Raw genomic sequence first — 19,417 nt, 5'->3', positions numbered from 1 at the left:
AACTGAGCATTCCCAAAGCCAAAAGAAAAATACAGCCGTGCAGTAATCTAGAGAGTCCACACCATAGATGATCAGGAGAATCTAACACACAAAGACTCCTTTCCCTCTCTCCAATCAAGAGGGCCAGCACAGAATCTACAGAACTGTGGAAAGACCCTAAAGCTCATTAGCATTTAGCTTTAAAATATCTGTAAGTGCCTGTAATCCTAGCTACTCAGGAGGCTGAGATCTGAGGATCACAGTTCAAAGCCAGCCCGGGCAGGAGAGACTGTGAGACTCCTATCTCCAATAAACCACCAGAAAACCGGAAGTGGCGCTGTAGCTCAAGTGGTAGAGCGCTCGCCTTGAGCTGAAGAGCTGAGGTACAGCGCCCAGGCCCAGAGTTCAAGCCCCACGACCGACAAAAAAAAAAAAAAAAAATATCTGTAAGGACAAAAGAAGGGGGGAAAACTCAAGTGGGAGAATAGAAGGAAAGTGAGAGTGGGCAGGAAAGTGACTCAAGCTATTTAAATTGCTTTTGCTTGGCAAGACACACTATGAAGAACAGGTGGGCTCAGGTACTGGCTTCACTGGATCCAAAGCATACTCCATGCCAGGCTTCCCAACAACCAACAGCTGCTGAAAGGTTGGCAGATAGAAGGGTGGAAGGTTTTGGCAACAGAACAACAGAAGAAGAGACCAGCAAGACTATAAAGGAACGATCTAAAGGAAACAGAACCAGAAAGGCGTAAGAAAGGCATATATACTCACTAGCAGACATTTCACCCTCTTAACATATATTCAGACGTGAATTTAAACATACAAGTTAAAGAGAAAGAAAAGAAAACAACTGAATAACCACAACCCAAATTAAAAACCTGTAACAGTGCCAAACTTTGGATTTCTTCTGTGACCCTCTCCTAGGAGCCCTTTCTGACACCCACTGACCACTATGATAAACCCTACCTTGTTTGTTTTTCTGAACAGTTCATCTAGATATACATCCCTAAGCAGTATAGCTTCATTTTCTATTTCTGAACTCTGATTTAATTAAGTCTACTATATGAACCAAACAACAACGGGCTGCTTCTGCTCATTTTCTTCACTAAAATTCGCCTCTGCTGACATGAAAATATTCATATTTATATCAGGCGAAGTCCAATGCACAAATATTAATATTCTACTTTTATAAAACTAGTGCTCTGATTTATCTCAGTATTTCCAATGACTTCAGCACAGAGACGGAGATCCTTGGAAATGGAGGTGTAGTTCAAGTAGTAGAGTGACAGTCTTAGGGGAAAAGAGACAGAGTTCCTTCCTCTTTGGCCATATGTACCCCCCCCTTCTCTATCTCCCCTCTCTCTCTGTCTCTCATATACACACAGTCGAACTAGTCCAGGTATGAGGTATATTCTTTATTTTTATCTTTTGAGTAGTGTTAACAAGCAATGAAACTCAAACTTCTAGCCAAACCTTGTTAAACAGTCTATCCTGAGAACCCATCCCCTGGGCAACATCTCAGAAAAAAAGGTTCTAAACAGAAAAAATCTTTCAAAGCCAAGAAAGAACAGGCATGCTAAAATAGAGGATATCTTGAAGTTCTTGAAACAGAGCAAGAAAGTCAGAGTCAAGAGCTTGATCCACCAATTTATAATCAATTCTTCCTTATGGGTAGCAGAAGCCATATATACAGTAGCAACAGCACATTTTAGGGGCTGGAGTGGGGGCTCAAGTGGTAGAACACTTGCCAATGATTCCTGAGGCCCTAGGTTCAATTTCCAGAACCTCCAAACCCAAACACACACACTCACTGAATACTTCCTCTTTAAATACATTCCCAAGGTGTCTAAGGAAGCCAAGCTACATATACCACACAAACCACAAATATCCAGTGTCTGTTCCTTAATTCTTGTAAGCTCAAGTTTTCACAGAAATAAAGCATTCCAAGAGACCCAGCACCTCTTGGTAAAGCCCCACTGGGAAAGCTAAGCCCATTTACAAGAGAATTCACCATGGCCGTCCAAGATAAACTATGACAAACAAGCACCTGCCCAAGAAACCATGTTTGTTTCTCATGTCTGACAAAGGCTGATGAAAGCTCAAGAACAGAATAAATAGTGAGAAGAACCCTCTTTCACCTGAAATATTAGAATACCTGTCTCTGCCAGGTTGGATCCTTGGAGGCAATGAGTCTACAACTATTATCCTAGCCCCACTCAGGGCACTTTGGCAAACTCTGCACACTCTCCCGTCTCCCAGAACACTATTCAGAAGATGGCCATCAGAACTTCTTTGTGTTATTGCATCAGATATACTTGAGTTAAAACCTGAGAGAGATTACTTTTTCAACTACTCTGTGCATTTTATACTATTAAGCAGCAGTTGCCAATCGAATCTCCAAAGCAACAGAGACAGATTCCGGTGGTAGGTATGTGTATACCTTTCCTCTCCAACTCTCTTCCCCTCATTAGCTGGTAGCCTTGGTGGAAAGGTAGGCGAAGCCTTTGTCTGTAGATCACTGTGGAAGAAAAAGACCTATCTGTAGCAAGGAAGATCTCCTTTCCCTTATACTGTTTATAGGAACTGAAAATGTTCAAAACACACTATTTGCCTCTTCTCTGCCTCCTCCACTCACCTGCCAAGCACTGCTAAGCTTCTTTCACCTGCCTTACTTAGCAACAGTTTTTATTCCACTTCTTCCCAATAAAGATATTTTAATGGTCTCCTCCTACCAAAGGTTCTCCACCAAATAAAACCCAGCAGAAATACCCTCAGGTAGAAAATACTTAAAATGTCTTAAGTAAAATATGAGAAAGACCAAGAGGCTATAAATCAACTTATATTTCATCCAGCATTGAGTCAGTTTTCTTCTGTGAAATACTTGATATCTAAGTTGAGTTTTTTTATAAGTATGTTCACTGATAAGGCTTATTTATTCATTTATTAATTCAACACATACATACTGTGTGCCTACTATGAGCAGGGCTTTGTTCTTCTAAGCAATTTTCACATTTCAGTAAAGTAAGACAGATGAAACTATCTGTTCTGGGAGAACTAATATTCTAGAGTAGAACAAATGGTAAATACCACAAGCAAGTAAAACATGTCATTTATCAGAATTTTAATCTCAGAATTGTGTTAAGATTGAGAAGAAACTGTCACGGGTAATTGATCTGCCAGAGCAGTCAGTACTGACTGATTCATGTTGCAAACTTTCATGGATGTGGTAATTATCCCTAATTGCTAATTTATAGGGCATAGAAAACAAGTCATATGGTTGCTGCTTTATCCAATTAGATTAATAAAATGACATATTCTAGAAAAACGATCTTAGGACTACCTGATAAAGCAGAAGGTTTATGAAACCAGCTGTCACAATGAGTCAGTTTGATTGAGGTTATGGATTAGACATTTCTCATCTCTGCCAATAAAGGTTGCAGAAGGATGCAGTGTGATTCAAAGGACCTAGCTTCAGGGCATGAGTCAGACAGCTACAAAGGCTGAACCAAGTCAGCTGAGAAGGAAAATGGGGAGTCAAACTGTTCAAACCCAATTGACAGGCTTATGGGAGATTTACCTACAGTGAAACACTAGATGGGCAGCTACTAAAATGTTGCCTGGCAACAGCAACACCACATTAAATCTTCACTAGAATCTGATAAATGATTTGGTGCATTTAACACTTTAACTCCCAGGCCACTGATACCTATAATACAAAAACCTAGTCTCGAAAAAAAAAAATAGAGCCTTAAGTTTGCCAGCAGTGCCATCATGGTTTCCAGCAATAATTATTCTAGCCTGAAGATAATATCTTATTAGCTTTCCAATAAGGATTGCCTTAGTAGGTAAATGTCAACAGTAACAACTGCCAATATGAAAAACCACTACAAAAGACCAGGGCAGACACTGGATGATAGATATTAAAAAAAGAAAGTCCAAAATAAGTCCATACAATCACAGTCTCCTTTTTTTTTTTTTTGGTCGGTCATGGGGCTTGAACTCTGGGCCTGAGCACTGTCCCTCAGCTCTTCAGCTTGATGCTAGCTCTCTCTCTATCACTTGAGCTAACAGCACCACTTCTGGTTTTCTGGTAATTTATTGGAGATAAGAGTTTCACGGACTTTCCTGCCCGGGCTGGCTTTGAACGGTGATCCTCAGATCTCTGCCCCCAGAGTAGCAAGGATTACAGGCTTGAGCCACAGGTGCCCTTTAACCAAAGTGCTAAGATAATTTAGTGGAGAGAGTAGCCCTTTCAGCCAATTAGTGGAAAAACAATTAGATATAGTATCTTACATTATCTACAAAGGGGAATTCAATTCAAAAAGGATCAGAACCATCTTAGCTACTCAGGAAGTTAAGATCTAAGGATTGTGTTTCAAAGCCTGTGGAGGCAGGAAAGTTTGTGAGCCTCTTATCTTCAATTAAGTACCAAAAAAGCCAGAAGTAGAACTGTGGCTCAAGTGGTAGAGCACTAGCTTTGAGCCCAAAAGTTCGAAGGCAGCAGCCAGGCCCCTGAATTCAAACCCCAGGACAAGGGAAGGGGAAGGGAGGGGAGGGGAGGGAAAGGAAGGGGGAAGGGAAGGGAAGGAGAGGGGAAGAGAGGGGAGGAGAGGGGAGGAAAGGGGGAGGGAGGGAGAAGGGAAGGGAAAGGGAAGGGGAAGGGAGGAAAGGAAAGGAGAGGAGAGGGAGAGGGAGGGAGAAGGAGGAGGAGGGAGGAGAGGGGGGGAGGAGAGAGGAAGGGGGAAGGAGAGGAGGGGGAGGAGAGGAGGGGGAGAAGAGGGGAAGAGAGGGGAGGAGAGGGGAGGGAAGGAGAGGGGAGGAGGGGGGAGGAGGGGGAGAAGAGGGAGGGAAAGGGAAGGAAGGGAAGGGAATAAAGCGAGGGAAGGAAGGAAGGGAGGGAGGGAGGAAGGAAGGAAGGAAGGAAGGAAGGAAGGAAGGAAGGAAGGAAGGAAGGAAGGAAGGAAGGAAGGAAGGAAGGAAGGAAGGGAGGGAGGAAGGAAGGAAGGAAGGAAGGAAGGGACAGAGGGAAAAGAAGGGAGGGGAGGGGAGGGGAGGGTAGAGGAGGGGAGAAAACTACTATGCTATGCCAAAGAAGGCAGACAACAAGGCCAATATGGGATGATTCCATTTATACAAAAATGTCCAGAAAGCAATTCAGAGACCCCCAAGTAGATAAGAGGTTTCCAGAGATGGAAGGAAGAAAGACTGGGGAGTAACCACCAAGGACTAAACAGGGCTTTTCTAAAGATGATGTCTGAACCTCATACTTTACAAAGGGCTCACTCCCTCTCACTCTCACTCTCCCTTTTCCCCCTCGCCCTCCCCCCTCTCTCTCTGGCAAGCAAGAAGTAAACCTAAATTAAAGGGCCCCACAATGAAAATGAGTGAATTGGAAACCCAGCCCTGCTGTTTACTAGCTTAGGATACAGACTTCTAAGCCAGCTGTGTCACAAATTGGCCCTTGGTGTGCAGTTTAGGGGACTTTACATCTCAGAAGGATCATATACAAAGAGAAGACATAAAGAAAGCATCTAATCTGGACCCTTCTACTTTACAACTGAAAAATCTGAATAAAGATAGGTAAGGTGACTTTTGCCTGAAATACCAAGGTAAGAGCAAGGACTAGGACTGAAGACTCCCAATTATGACAGTCCACTGTGCTGTGTGGAGAAACAAGCATTTGTGAGCTCATTTCTCTGTTCAAATGGCAGTTGAGGTTACCTACGGATTAAATCCTTTTACCAATTAAAAATCGCCATTTATATGTGCCAGCAGAGCAGCTGTCAGAGACTACTTCACTAAGAAAGGAAAGATTCCATGAGCTGGCTGTTCCAAATCAAAGCAACATTTATTCAACACTACATGCCAGGCAAACAGAGACTGAGAGTTCAATATTACCATAGAACACCCAAGAAAGGAGACACAAAGGAAGAATGTTTCACAATGATAAAAGGCAGTACAGGAAAGCTATGGGCCAATGGCCAAAATCAGCTCGCCACCTGTTCTTGCTCACTCCATCCATGAACTAGAATGTGGTTTTCACAATTTTAAATGATTGACTCAAAAAGAAAATCACATAACATGCAGAGTATAAAATTCATACTTCAGTGTCTATAAATAAAGTTTTATTGGATCACGTCAACTTCATTTGTTTGCAATATTGTATACAGCTACTTTCACACTAGAATGGCAGAGTTGGACGACTGTGACAGAGACCATATGGCTGATAAAGCCTAAAATATTTACTACCTAGCCCTTTGCAGAAGAAGCTTGCCAAGCCCTGATATAAAGCACTATGACAAGAAGGAAAAATCAAAACAAGTTTTATAGTAGTTTAAACAGCAAAAGCTGAGTAAAAATAAATTCCGGACAATTCCAAGTTATTCAAATTGCTCATTTTATATTCAGAAAAACAACACAAGTCTATACCAAAGAGAGTCCCATTTTAAAGGACTGAGGCATGGCAAGTGGTAAAACAAAATAAAACAAAAAAAACATGCCTAGTATGGGGTACTGGTGGCTCACACCTATAGCCTAGCTACTTGGAAGGCTGAGATTGTTAAGATCATAGTTTGAGACAACCTATGCAGAAAATAGTTCATGAGATCTATTTTCAACAAAGAGCTAGACAAGGAGAAGGTGCATGTCCTTCATTGTAGCTACTAGGAAAGCCTAACATATTCGACTGTGTCCAGGTACATGTTCAAGCAGGAAGCTAGAGCCCATTTCAACATAGTGGGCAAAAATAAGGGCTAGAGGCATGGCTCAGTCGTAAGAGTGCAAGGACCAACGCTAAAACCCATATGAATGACAATACAACAAACAAAAGCTAAGAGTTTTAATATAAGAAGTATCTCAAAGTGTGGTCTTGAGACTAGAGGAGACTAGAAGAGTTTATACAACAAAAAAAAAAATCACATTTCTCATGGGATACTGAAGTAAACATAAAAACCATGGAAATGTTCCCACCACTTGGTTCAATGTTACACAGGTAATCTGTGATCTAGTTCCTGTTTTATTAGCTAAGTATCCACTCTAAGAAAGTGGATCTAAGTGTCTAGGTCAGAACCCCTGTCCTCAGAGGTTATCATAGTTAAGTATCACTTCTTAAATTCATACTGAACTGAAATCACATTTGACAAAGTATTCTGGCAAACAGCCTCAGATGGTGTAGCCAAGAATGACTGTACACTTCAAAAAAACTTAAAGACACTGCGAATATTCTCATTGTATTGATTTTGTAATAATTGGCACAGGCTAAACATTCTCTGCACTAAGAACATGCATGTGTCCCCAGACCTAGGGTCTTTCCCTAGGCCTGTTTTTATAAATGCTGGTGATAAACCTGGTCTAATTTACCATATAATCATTTTATATGAGCATATAATGGTTCGGATTCTAAGTTATCTTTGACCTTAAGAAAAATGCTAGGTAGTCGGTGCTAATGTGGAGACTTGTTTAAAGAATATAGCCAATGTAAGGAAATCTGTGATTAGCTTGTTAGCATTAGATGAATTGTAAAATTGCCGTTTTTATTTTCTAGAAAAGAAAAATTCTCAGTTTCGAATTTGAAGACACACTAAATGAAAAACACCTTGAACTTGGTGATATTCTACAAGTCACTCATCTACAAATAAAAATGATACTATTTTATCTGCATTGTTTCAATGAGATGTTTGACAACCACCATTTGAATAGGAATAGTCCCCTTTGAAAACTCACAAATTTAAATCCTCATTCTTAGGCTGAGGAACCAAGCACGGTGGGGATGCAGAAGCAGGAGAATCTTGAGTTTTGAGGATAGCTTCAACTACACAGAGCTCCAAGGCCACCAGTGAGACTCTGCTCCCTCCTTCTAAAAAACAGGGGCTGACTTAATAGCTTCACTTAGTAGTAGAGTACATGCTTAACATGCACAAAGACCGAGGTTCGATTCCCAGCACTGTAACAACCTAACTGTGGTGTTTAGAGGGAAAACCATTGATGGAGGACTAGGATTAAATAAAATCAAAGGTAGAGCCCCCATGACTACTGGTGGCTTTATAAAAGGAGGAAAAACAAGGATATGGATCGATGGGCATATGTACATACACACACACACACACACACACACACACACACACACACACTAACATACAAGAACACTTGACAATGGCCATCTTATGGCCTGTTGTAGGCTCAGGACTCAGGCAAACAAGGCGAGCACATTTTGAGGTCTCTACCTTAGTCCACAATGGTGAGCCAAAGCCTCTTTTCTTTTGAACTTGCCCAGTCTGTAGTACTGTGTTAAGCCACAGAAAATGACCTAAGTAGATCTTCTGACAAGTAACTCAATAAATGTTAAGGAAACACAGGTTGTTCTTCCCTTCCTTCCCAACTCTCTACCTCCTTCCTACTGGGCTGTAAGGAAATTGAGAAGCCACCTTTATTTATCCTCATCTCACAAGTGAGAAACCACAGCATAGTAAGATGATATATCAGGGCCCAGTGCACTCTCCAATAAACTCCAAACACTTAATATGCAATAAGAACCATGAGCTAGTAATGATGCCCTACATAAGTGAGCACAAGCAATCCATGCCTCAGCCCCTGAACTCAAGCTCCTGGAAGCAAGACTGTCTCCAAGACAATGGTCCCTGACAGAGCCCAGCCCTTCTAATCAGACACTGAGCACTGATCTCATGGATTCAAAAATCAAGACCTGCTACTCAGAAAACTCAGAAGAACTCAGAAAGGAACTAGCATATAGAACTGACAGGTAGAGCCAGTGTCATTTCAGAAAAATCAATTCCATTGCCAACAAAAAAAATCAGACTGGGCAAAAGTCCATACCTTACTGAAGTATTAACCAAAACTAAATGGACTCAAAAGTGTAAAAGGATTATCAGAGAGAACTTTGAACCCTCTACCAAAGGGGACTCAGAGTTTTAAAGGTACAGGAAAATTACTGCAGTGATTAGGGCTCTTAATCCTCTGTGCTCATGAAAAAACAAAAATTGTATTAAGTGTCATCATCTACAAAAACAAAGTGGTTAGCCGGGCACTGGTGGCTCACGCCTGTAATCCTAGCTACTCAGGAGGCTGAGATCTGAGGATCGCGGTTCAAAGCCAGCCCGGGCAGGAGAGACTGTGAGACTCCTATCTCCAATAAATCACCAGAAAACCGGAAGTGGTGCTGTAGCTCAAGTAGTAGAGCGCTCGCCTTGAGCTGAAGAGCTGAGGGACAGCGCCCAGGCCCAGGGTTCAAGCCCCACGACCGACCAAAAAAAAAAAAAAAACAGTGGTTAAAAAAAAAAAGAGGAAGGTGGCTCAATGGTAGAGTGCTAGTGCTTGCCTCGCATGCATGAGGCCCTGGGTTCAATTCTTCAGCCAGAAGTGGGCGCTGTAGTTCAAGTGGTAGAGCATTCGCCTTGAGCAGAAGAGTTCAGGTGCAGCACCCAGGCCCAGAGTTCAAGCTCCACAACTGAATAAAAAAAAAGACTAGTGCACAACTGGAGCTGGTAGTTCATGTCTGTTCATATATAGGTTAAGATCTGATAATTGTGGTTTGGAGCTAGCCTGGGCAAACAAACTCTTATCTCTAATTAACCAGCAAAAGCCAGAAGTGGATTTATGATTCAAATGGCAGAAAAAAATGGCCATGAGCAGAAAAAAACAAGTGAGAGTGTGTAGGCTCCGAGTTCAAGCCATGGTACCCACTTATACACACATAAACACACAAATCTACTTATGATTTTTTTGAACAATGACAGTATCAAGTCTAAGTGTGCTGTATATTATTACATGATCCATATAACACCAAGATTTAATTCTGAACACCAAGATTTAATTGGAAATTTAGGTCTAACAGTGCTTCATAGGAAAAAGGAATCAAATGCATACTATAGGGGTAAAGAAACTTAATAATGGGAGGGGAGGAGGTTTATTTTTAAAAAGCAAAGCAAAACACTAAATAAACCACAGAAAAAGTGAACAAAGCAGGGGCTATAGCTCGGCAGAACCCATGTACAAGTCCCTGGATTCAATTTTCACACTGCCTAAACAAAAATAAAAACTCACCTACCAAAAAAATGCCAGGCATCAGTGGCTTACACCTGTAATCCTGGTTATTCAGAAGGCCAAGATCTAGAGGTTGATGGTTCAAGATCAGCTCAGGCAGTAAAGTCCATGAGATTCCATCTCCAAAATAACCAGCACAGGGCTGGGAAGGTGGCTCAGTGGTAGAGCGCTTGCCTTGTATGCATGAGGCCCTGGGTTTGATTCCTCAGCACCACATAAGCAAAAAGAAAAAAGCAGGAAGTGGTGCTGTGGCTCAAGTGGTAGAGCGCTAGCCTTGAGCTGAAGAGCTGAGGGACAACGCACAGGCCCAGAGTTCAGTCCCCACGACTGGACCCAAAATAAATAAATAAATAAAATAAAATAAAAAATAAATACAAAATAACCCGCAGAAAGCAGGGCTAGAGAAATGCCTATGAAATAGAGCACTAGGCTAACAAGCTAAGGGCCCTGAATTTAAAAATTCAGTAAGGCGGGGAGAGGGGTGGGGGGCATTAAAGTTCAATTACAGACAGACAGCAAAAGCAAACAGCATTTGAAGGGGAACAGAACTTGGAGGAGGAAAATAAACCCAGCTGAAGCTTTCCAAGAAGTTTAAGAAGTTGGGAACGTTTCCAAGAAAAAAGCCTAGAATCAAAGGTTCCCCCAGGTCCACATTAAAAAACAAAAAACAACAACAACAACAAAAAACCCACAAAGAGTAGTTTTCAGCCAGGATTCAAGGCAGTCTTTAAGAGTGCACCTTTTCCACAGCCAATTCACCATATGCCACCCACACGGTGAAATAAAGCCCTTGCTGGGACACAGCTTAGTAGTATACAGCTAGTAAGGACAAGTTTATTATCATGCCCGAGGGCTCAATCCCCAGCATCAACAAAAAGGAAACATTACTTTAAAAAGCCCTAACTCTTTTCACTGTGGTAAGACTAGCTGGTGCTGGTGAAGCCAGGGGACACTATAAAATAACTTATTATATACAATATTTATTAATCCCAGTGCAGTGGCTCATATCTATGTTCTCAGCTACTTGGGAGGCTCAGATAAGAGTACCACTGTTCAAGGTCAGCTAGGAGAAACTAGTAAGCAAGACCTTATCTCAACAAACCAACCAGACAAGGTGGTACATCTCTGTAATTTCAGCTATGCAGGAAGTATAGATAGGATTATGATCTGAGGCTGGACCAGGTAAAAAGTGTACAACCCTATTTGAAAATTACTAAAGCAAAAAAGGGATAGAGGTACGACCAAGGTCAAGCCCCTGCCTAGCAAAGCACAAGGCCTGAGCATAATCCCCAGTACCACCTAATATAGACAAACAGACAGACACACAGACAGACAGACACACAGACAGAGAGGTTAAACTGACTCATTATTAGAGAATATAAGCTAATGTTCCATTGGTGAAACCTGGACTGCCACTATGTTAAAAGTACTTAGTTATCAGAATTAATAGCACTGTGTCTCACTACCATGCTGCACTGAGAATGTATTATCACTTATGGTGTCCTGTCAAAAATGTCTCTCACTCTCTGCGACACACAGGGTTCGAAGCCAGCCTAAGCAGGAAAGTCTGTGAGACTTTTATCTCCAATTAACTACCAAAAAGCTAGAAGTGAAGCTGTGGCTCAAGTGGTAGAGCACTAGCCTTGAGCAAAAAAAAAAACTCAGGGATACCAACCAGGCCAAGTTTAAGCCCCAGTACACACATACACACATACATATGTACACACACGTGTACACACACACACACACACACACACACACACACACACACAAAGTCCCAGTCTCTTCATGAGGAAGCAAGACAAATAATACTGTGCATTGTGCTACAAAATAACTGATAAGTAACTTTTGGAAAATGTCAGGGTCATCAAGGAACAAATCGAGAATTATTCCTATGAAAACCAAGGATTACCCTGGACTGGATCCCATACCTTGAAGAACACTGTTGCTAAAGTACCTGGCAAAATCTTGAAAGGGAGTCTGAGTTAGATGGCAGCCCCTGTACATGTATTCCTTTTTTTTACCTTCATGGTTTTATTGTGATCATGTGGAAAAATATCCTTGATTTTCAAGGTAATTCTTTAATTCTTGAAGGGTAGTGGACTATATCTAAAAATCACATGCAAATAGTTCTGGGCAAACATAAAACAGATTCCTCATTTCTGAAATTTTGTACTTGTGGATTGCCTACTCACACAGTCTAATGCCATGCACAGTGTACATCTTGTGACTGTACCTTAAAGAGAAATTTCAGGTGTTCCTATGTTAAATAACTTTCATTCAAGCACCATGTTGTCGGCTATAAATACAATGTTAAGCAATCAATATTACACATACACACACACACACACACACACACACACACACAAAGAAGGTGTCTTTAAACAGAAGCAATATAGATCAAGGTTATGTTTTAACTAGTTAATAAAAATGTGACCAGAATCCAAAGGAACCTAACCTAAAGCAAAATTTCAGTATTTATGAATTCAGTATTTGCAACTTGGCAAAATCTACATAGCATAAATAATGGCTGTGTAATAAATACAGAAATGATGGCAATAATGGAACTGGGATCTCCAGAAGGGGATACAGGAGTTAATCCTACTATTCATGTAATTGTTCTCCAAGTTTGAAAATGTTTCAAAATAAAAGTTAAAAAGAAACACCATCTAAGGTACTAAACATAGTACAGACTGATGAAACAAACAAATCATGAGAACCAGATCTCACTGGTGATTCTGACTGTCTGACTCCTATCTCTGTTCTCCCTCTCTAAACCTACAAACACACACCACTCATACACACATACAAAACTGAGTTGCATGGCCCCTTCATGCTCAAATGCTAGATCCTTTCAAGTCAGAGAATTTCAGCCTTCTCTGAGTGCACTATCTAGACTCTGCCCCAGGAAGACCCAGGGCCTTGGGGAGAGCCCCTTCTCTTTCTATGCCAGATATCTGGTGGGGTTATTTTAATTACTTATCAGCACAATAGAACTAGATCATATACTTAAAAGGCTAGAAATTCCTCAGAATTACAAGACTTTGGAGAAGACTGATCAAGTTTAGAGTACTAGTAATTGAGAACTTTCTGTAAAAGGCAAGAACACTGTTGAGATTTGCAATCTTGATGCCATCCCTTATCACACTATGAGGTGCTACTTTATGATCAGATCGGAATCAGATTACCAAGAACAAGGTCTGAGTCCTCCTTGTTAACCTAGAAGGGAAAGATGTTTGGAAAAAGCCAAGAGAAATTCTCTGAAATTTTTCAATGTAACTGTATTTGTTTCCTTTGCAGTGCCAAGGACCAAACATAGACCTTCTATATGCTAGGCAAACACTCTCCACTAAGATCTATCTCCCCAGTCCCCAGCCCACCTCCATCCCCAACTCATAATCCAGTTTTCTTCTCAGTCCTTGTACTTCTGGCCTTCTCTACAATGTAGGCTGAGTCCATCAAAGTTAGGCTCAGTCCATCAAAGTGCAAGGCCCCCAGAGTAATATTTCACATGGAGGGCACATAGTCTCTACTGCTGACTACAGTTTGAAAGCACTAAACAGTTACGTTATATCACTGCATCCACTTTGCCCATGAACTGAAGAGGAAGGAAAAAAAATCAGTTGGATACCACCATTTTCCCACAGCAGCTAAAGGACAAAAACGACAGAAACTAAGACAGCCTCAAAGGGAAGTTACAGACTAGCAAGCACTGTAGTTTGTTAGAAATGCGAGACAGTCCTTCACACTCTAGCCAAATCGAATGAATAGAAATTTGCATTGTAATGAGATTCTCAGGTAACTGAGTAGCATATAATAAAGTCTGACAGGTGCTGTCCATTTTCCTTGACTATTCCCCACCCCACACTGACTGGCTCAACAATCTCTATTCTCTAACATATTCACCTTAAACATGGTTCCCAAAGAGGCCCTTCCCATCCAGAGCCCACAGTTGCCCTGCTGCTCACAAACCTCCCCACACCACTCACTGAAGCATGAAATCAGTACAAATACTTAGTATCAGTTTTCCTCTCTGGCTGCAAGCTCTGTAAAGGCAAAAAAAAGAAAGGTGTCTCATCTTATGGTGGCCCAGAGCCCAGAATAAAATCACAGACTATATTGTTGTGGGTTTTTGGTTCTGTCTTGTTGTTTTTATATTAAATGAATGGCCCTACTATATACCAGGTGCAGTGCTAGACTTTAGATAAAGAGGATACAAACCTTAAGATGTTCATAAGCTTAAGGGATTTTTACAGAACAGGAGCCCATGCACATGCTATAATCATAAATGCTTTGCTCAGAAACCCTCATCTTTCTTCCTCTTGCCTGGATCTCCCACCATTCCCAGAGTGCAATAGCCCAACCTTCACCCTCTGACCTCTACCGCACATCCAACTTTCCTCAGCATTGCTTTGTGCTCCCCAAGGAAGTTCATGTTCATATTTCTGTCAGCATTCTCTCCAGCCTGCTTCAGATGGCGAATTTCCCTTGTTACCTCCCTCAAGAATGTCTTGCCTAATTCATTTCTAACCACTCAATTGATTACTTCCTATGAGCTGTCAAGCCTACTCTATTCTCTACAGAAACCACTCAAATCTATATCCCTGACCACTTTGGAGAATCTCCTAATTAACTGTTCAATATTCAATTGTCTTCCCACTTTCCTCAGTCACTTCCCATATCCCCCAAAGGGGTGCTGATGGCTTAAACAAATGCTGTCATCTCTTCTCTGATTATATTCTCCATGACTCCTGTATTTGCTCTTGATTAATAGATAGGAATCTCTTGGTAGATTTATATCCCAAAGCCTATATCCAAATACCATGGTAATAAAAACAAATCTAAGTACCTAAACTGACACCAATGAGAGTGATATTGCTTCCGTTTATCTTTAGAAAAGCAGGATCACAGAGAATGGAAATTAATGGGCAAAGAACACAATGACAGGGAAGGGAGGTGATGGGAGGAAAAGGCAACCATCAATCAAGCCAGAGAAGTCTCTGATAGGCACAAAAGAAAATCCTGCCTCTCCACCCGCAGATTCCTGTTGGAAAAATTAATATTGTATTTTACATAATGAAATATAATGTAGCTAACATCAAATTCTAGACTGACTTTGATGTGAAGGTCTATTTTAAATAACATATGTGCAAGTGTGGATGTTACTGACATGTGCCTGCTCAAAAAAAAGTGTTAGAAGGCCTGGCATGGTGTCTCACACTTGTAATCCTAGTTAGTCAGGAGGCTGAGATCTAAGGATCATGGCTCAAAGTCAACCCAGGCAGGAAAGACCCTGAGACTCTTTATTTCCAATAAACTTCTGGGAAAAACCTGGAAGTGGCATTGTGGCTTAAAGGGGTAGAGCACTAGCCTTGAGCAAAAGAAGCAGACAGTGCCCAGGCCTGAGTTCAATCCCCAGGACCAGTAAAAAATAATAATAATAATAGTGTTAGAATTCCAAAGGACTAGCCTTCTGAATACTCTCCAAAGCCTGTCTATATTAATGCTGCTAAATAATGATAGACTGGTGAACTGGCCCAAAGAATTGGTACCACCAGAAAATTTTAAGTGCTTTATTAAGTCATCAGTTTCTTAAACATTTGAAAATATATACTACTAGGGTATGGTATAATGTGAAGTACATTTGGTGTTCATTTGCATTTGCACTTCTTAGAAACCCTGGAATGTACTGTTTGACTTCTGTCATCCATGGAGACCTCTGACAGTTCACCAGTCTGGGCTTATGAGGTTACTCGGGGCAGGGCTTAGATGGCCTGAAGATGCACCAATCAGAATAAATGACAGGGATGGAACTTTCAGTCCCATCCACTAACCTGAGAAAGGGTGGCTAGTGTTCAAGGTCTATATGAAAAAAAGAAAAGGAAACTGAGAGAGTTCAAGGAAAGCAGCATACTCATTACCTGACTTATGTAAATGTAACCCCTCCATACATCACCTTTTTAACAATTAAAAAAAAAATATATATATATATATATATAGAGAGAGAGAGAGAGAGAGAGAGTCAGGTACAGTGGCTCATTCCTATAATCCCAGCTTCTAGAAGGCAGAGACTGAGAGGACAGTGGACAAAGACAGCCCAAGCAAAAAAATTAACCAGTTCAATCTCAACAAATAAGCCAGGTATGATGGTAGTACATGCTTATAATACAAGCTATACAGGAGGCCATAAGTAGCATGAAGATGTAAGCCTAGCCCAAAGATGCAAGACTTTGTTTGAAAAATTACTGGGGGGGGAGGGGCGGTGGTCAGGGGAGGGGATAAGGAACACCTCCCTAGCGAGCACAAGACTGTAAGAAACTCTGAGGCTGAGCTGTGTGACCAGAAAAGGGTTAGGAGTTGGAATGCCATCTTTTAAGTACTCAAAAGGCTGAGAACTGGACCCTGGAGAGGTCAAACAGACAAGAAAAAACAGATGTGTAAATTACTATTTAACTGGACCCTATGATGTTTAAATTAGAGCTGTTTGGACCCTATAAAGCTTGAAACATTGGGAGTATGATGAATGTTTGTGTTCTAGTTAAATGTTCACCACTCCCCCCTGCTCCCTAACAAAAGGGAGTCAATTATTACTATGTATACAAACTGTCTCATGTTCTGGTTGTAACCACAAGATAGATTGCTACCTTGTTTTCTATACCTGTACTAACCTCTCCTGTACTGAACTAAATAAACTGGCTTTAAATAAATAGGCTTGCTTCTGGAGCTCATGAGTCTGGCTTGACATCCCCCTAATTCCCCTCCACCATCCTCATCTTCTTTGCTCTTCTCTGTTCTCATTCAGCTCCAACATCCTGTCATTGTGAGGGTAGCAACAAGCTCCTGAGCCCAAATACTTTGAGATGACTGTGTTGCCCAGGCTGGACTCCAACTCCTAGACTCAAATATCATCATGCCAGGCTACTGTAAGAATTTTTTTTTTATTGTGAAAATACCATACAGAGGAGTTACAATTACATAGGCAAGATAATGAGTACATTTCTTATCAAGCATTGTTGCCTCCTCCTTTGTTTCCCCTTCCCATCCCACCCCCCAGCCAAAGTTGTAAAGTTCGTTTTTCAACATAACTGCTTGTACATCTCATTGTTGCAATGGGTCCACCTGTATCCCTACTTAAACCATTTGTTTTTTTCCCCTCCCCTCCACAAATTATACCAACATCAAATACAGTGAGAGCAGGGGTTATCTGTGGGGGAAGGACATACAAAGCAACAAAGAAATCATCTTATAAATACATTAGAAACAATAGCAAGAAAGAAAAACTATTTGAGTCCTTATCTTGGGGTTCATTTCGCCTAACATCAACTTATCTGACCTTTTCTGCTTGACTCAGACATATACTAGTTATTGCAAATAAGGGAAACCATGGGGCCTATGTTTCTTTGGGCCTGGCTTACTTCACTTAATATAATTTGTAAGAATTCTTAAACACTGGGTATCATGGTTCAAGGTAGGCCTGGGCATAACAGCTCGAAAACTCAGTCAAGGGCTGGATTCAATGACACACCTGCGATCCCCGCTCCCAGGAAGCACAATGGTTGAACACAGTGGCACACCCTTCATCATCCCCCATGATACACAGAAGCTCGAGAGGAAGATCACAGCCCAGGCTGGTCTAGGCATAAATCAAGACCTTATCTCAAAAACAACCAACGCAAAAAAAGAGAGACTGAAGTATGGCTCAAGTGGTAGCCTTGAGCACAAAAGCTCAGGAACTGCATCCAGGTCCTAAGTTCAAGCCCTAGGTCCAAACTGAAACAAGAAAGAAAAAGAGAGAGAGGAAAAAAAAAAAAAAAGCTAGTGTATGGGAGTCAAGTGTCCCCAGTTTCTATAAACCAGGTAGCAATCTGGAGAGCCTGTAGTGAGGTGGGGCCTCCCCTGATTTTAGCTGCTCAGTCAGACATCTGTGTCACAAGCTGGGACTTGAGACTCCTGTGTGAAGTGGGGGTGAGCCCAGTGGGATCTGATACCTGATGGTAAGACAGTGTGAGAATAATTATGGGCCGCCTTCTTGATGTGGGTGGAAGAGCTTGCTGTTTGTAAAACTCCCACACTGGAATGCAGAAGTACTCACTCTTAAGCTGACTCTTAGGAGTAAAGTAGAGCAAAAATAAGTTTGTTTCCACAGTACCTGGCCTCAGCCTATTTGGGGGTTTCAAATAATAAATTTTTTTTAATTTTTTTTAATTTAATTTAATTTTTTTGTGAACATACTGTACAGAGGGGTTACAATTACATGGGCAGGATAATGTGTACATTTCTTATCAAGCATTGCAGCCTCCTCCTTTGTTTACACTTCACATCCCTTCCCTACCTCCCCCCTCCCCCCCTAAATTTTTGAATATATGCCCACTGTTTCATAATGAACTCCAGGTGAGCACACGGGTAGCAAACCCTAAGCATTTCTTTCTTTCAGAATTCTGTGCTAGCACCACAAAGTACAGGAGGCAATTCCAAAGACAACCATCACCTTTGGAAACCCAAGGGGAAAAAAAGCATTCCCAGTAACAGAAGAAATTCTGATTTCAGGGCAGGCAGAGGTGGAACAAGAGCCAAAACAGGTGAAGAAGTCTGAGAAGCCAGAGTTGCTCAGTTAACTGGATCCTTATGTCCAGCCCTGCTTTCTTTAGCTGTCTCCCCAACTCCAATGACCAGTGCCAGGGCAGAAGTGCAGCTACAGCTCCCGACAGGGGGGTGGCCTTCCAAGCCACTGGTACCTCCCCACCACAGCCACAGCACTGCTAGGGCTGCATCCCTGAGCAAAATGTCCTGTACAAAACATGCAACAGTAATCAAATGATGAGAGGGAGTCTTCAGCAGAGACAGTTAAATGAAAGTGTTGAAGTATCGCAGGGAAATGACAGTACTGTGCTTACTGTTCACTGGGTTTGTTTCTGTAATGTCATGTGCACCTTGACTCAAGTATGGCACCACAGATGCTATATGACTGAGCATAAATGTTTACTATTATTCAGTGAGTCAGCTCGGAAGAATGTCAAATGTTTATTTTGGTGTATGTGTAGGAACTGAAGGAAGTACATAAACATGTGTGTTACCCATGAAAAGCCTTAATTTCTCCAATTCATTTCTAAGCTTGTTTGAAAACTGTCCCTCTTTGAAAGGCTGATAGTTAATTTCAGATGTCAAAATTAAGTGCACATCACGAATTTACCACAGACATTTCCAAGACTTTTTACTGCTGAATTCACATGGTATGCCAGGATTCTCCTTAACCTGAAAGTCCAAGGGAGCTGCTCACAAAGGAGTGGAGGTTGATGTTCCAGTCAGGAAACAAGGCTGACAGTGTTGAACGGTTCATTCCCCTGCCCCCATACATACATACATAGTGATGTGTGTCCTA

At 41.5% G+C, this 19,417-nt stretch overlaps 1 protein-coding gene and 1 non-coding gene across 2 annotated transcripts in view; one reads left to right on the top strand and one right to left on the bottom strand.

Annotated features, from left to right (window-relative positions):
* Snd1 (staphylococcal nuclease and tudor domain containing 1) overlaps positions 1-19,417 on the bottom strand; it is a 446,694-nt gene that overhangs the window by 413,596 nt on the left and 13,681 nt on the right. The gene's annotated exons all lie outside the window — the stretch shown is intronic.
* LOC122121902 lies at positions 7,192-7,324 on the top strand. Its single transcript, XR_006150054.1, has one exon. It is a non-coding gene; the product is annotated as a small nucleolar RNA SNORA72 (small nucleolar RNA).

This window comes from Dipodomys spectabilis, unplaced genomic scaffold, assembly GCF_019054845.1.
Source record: "Dipodomys spectabilis isolate Male_0828 unplaced genomic scaffold, ASM1905484v1 ptg000197l, whole genome shotgun sequence".
NCBI lineage: Eukaryota > Metazoa > Chordata > Mammalia > Rodentia > Heteromyidae > Dipodomys > Dipodomys spectabilis.
Note: the sequence above shows the minus strand (reverse complement) of the source record. Positions and strands in the feature narration are given on the sequence as shown.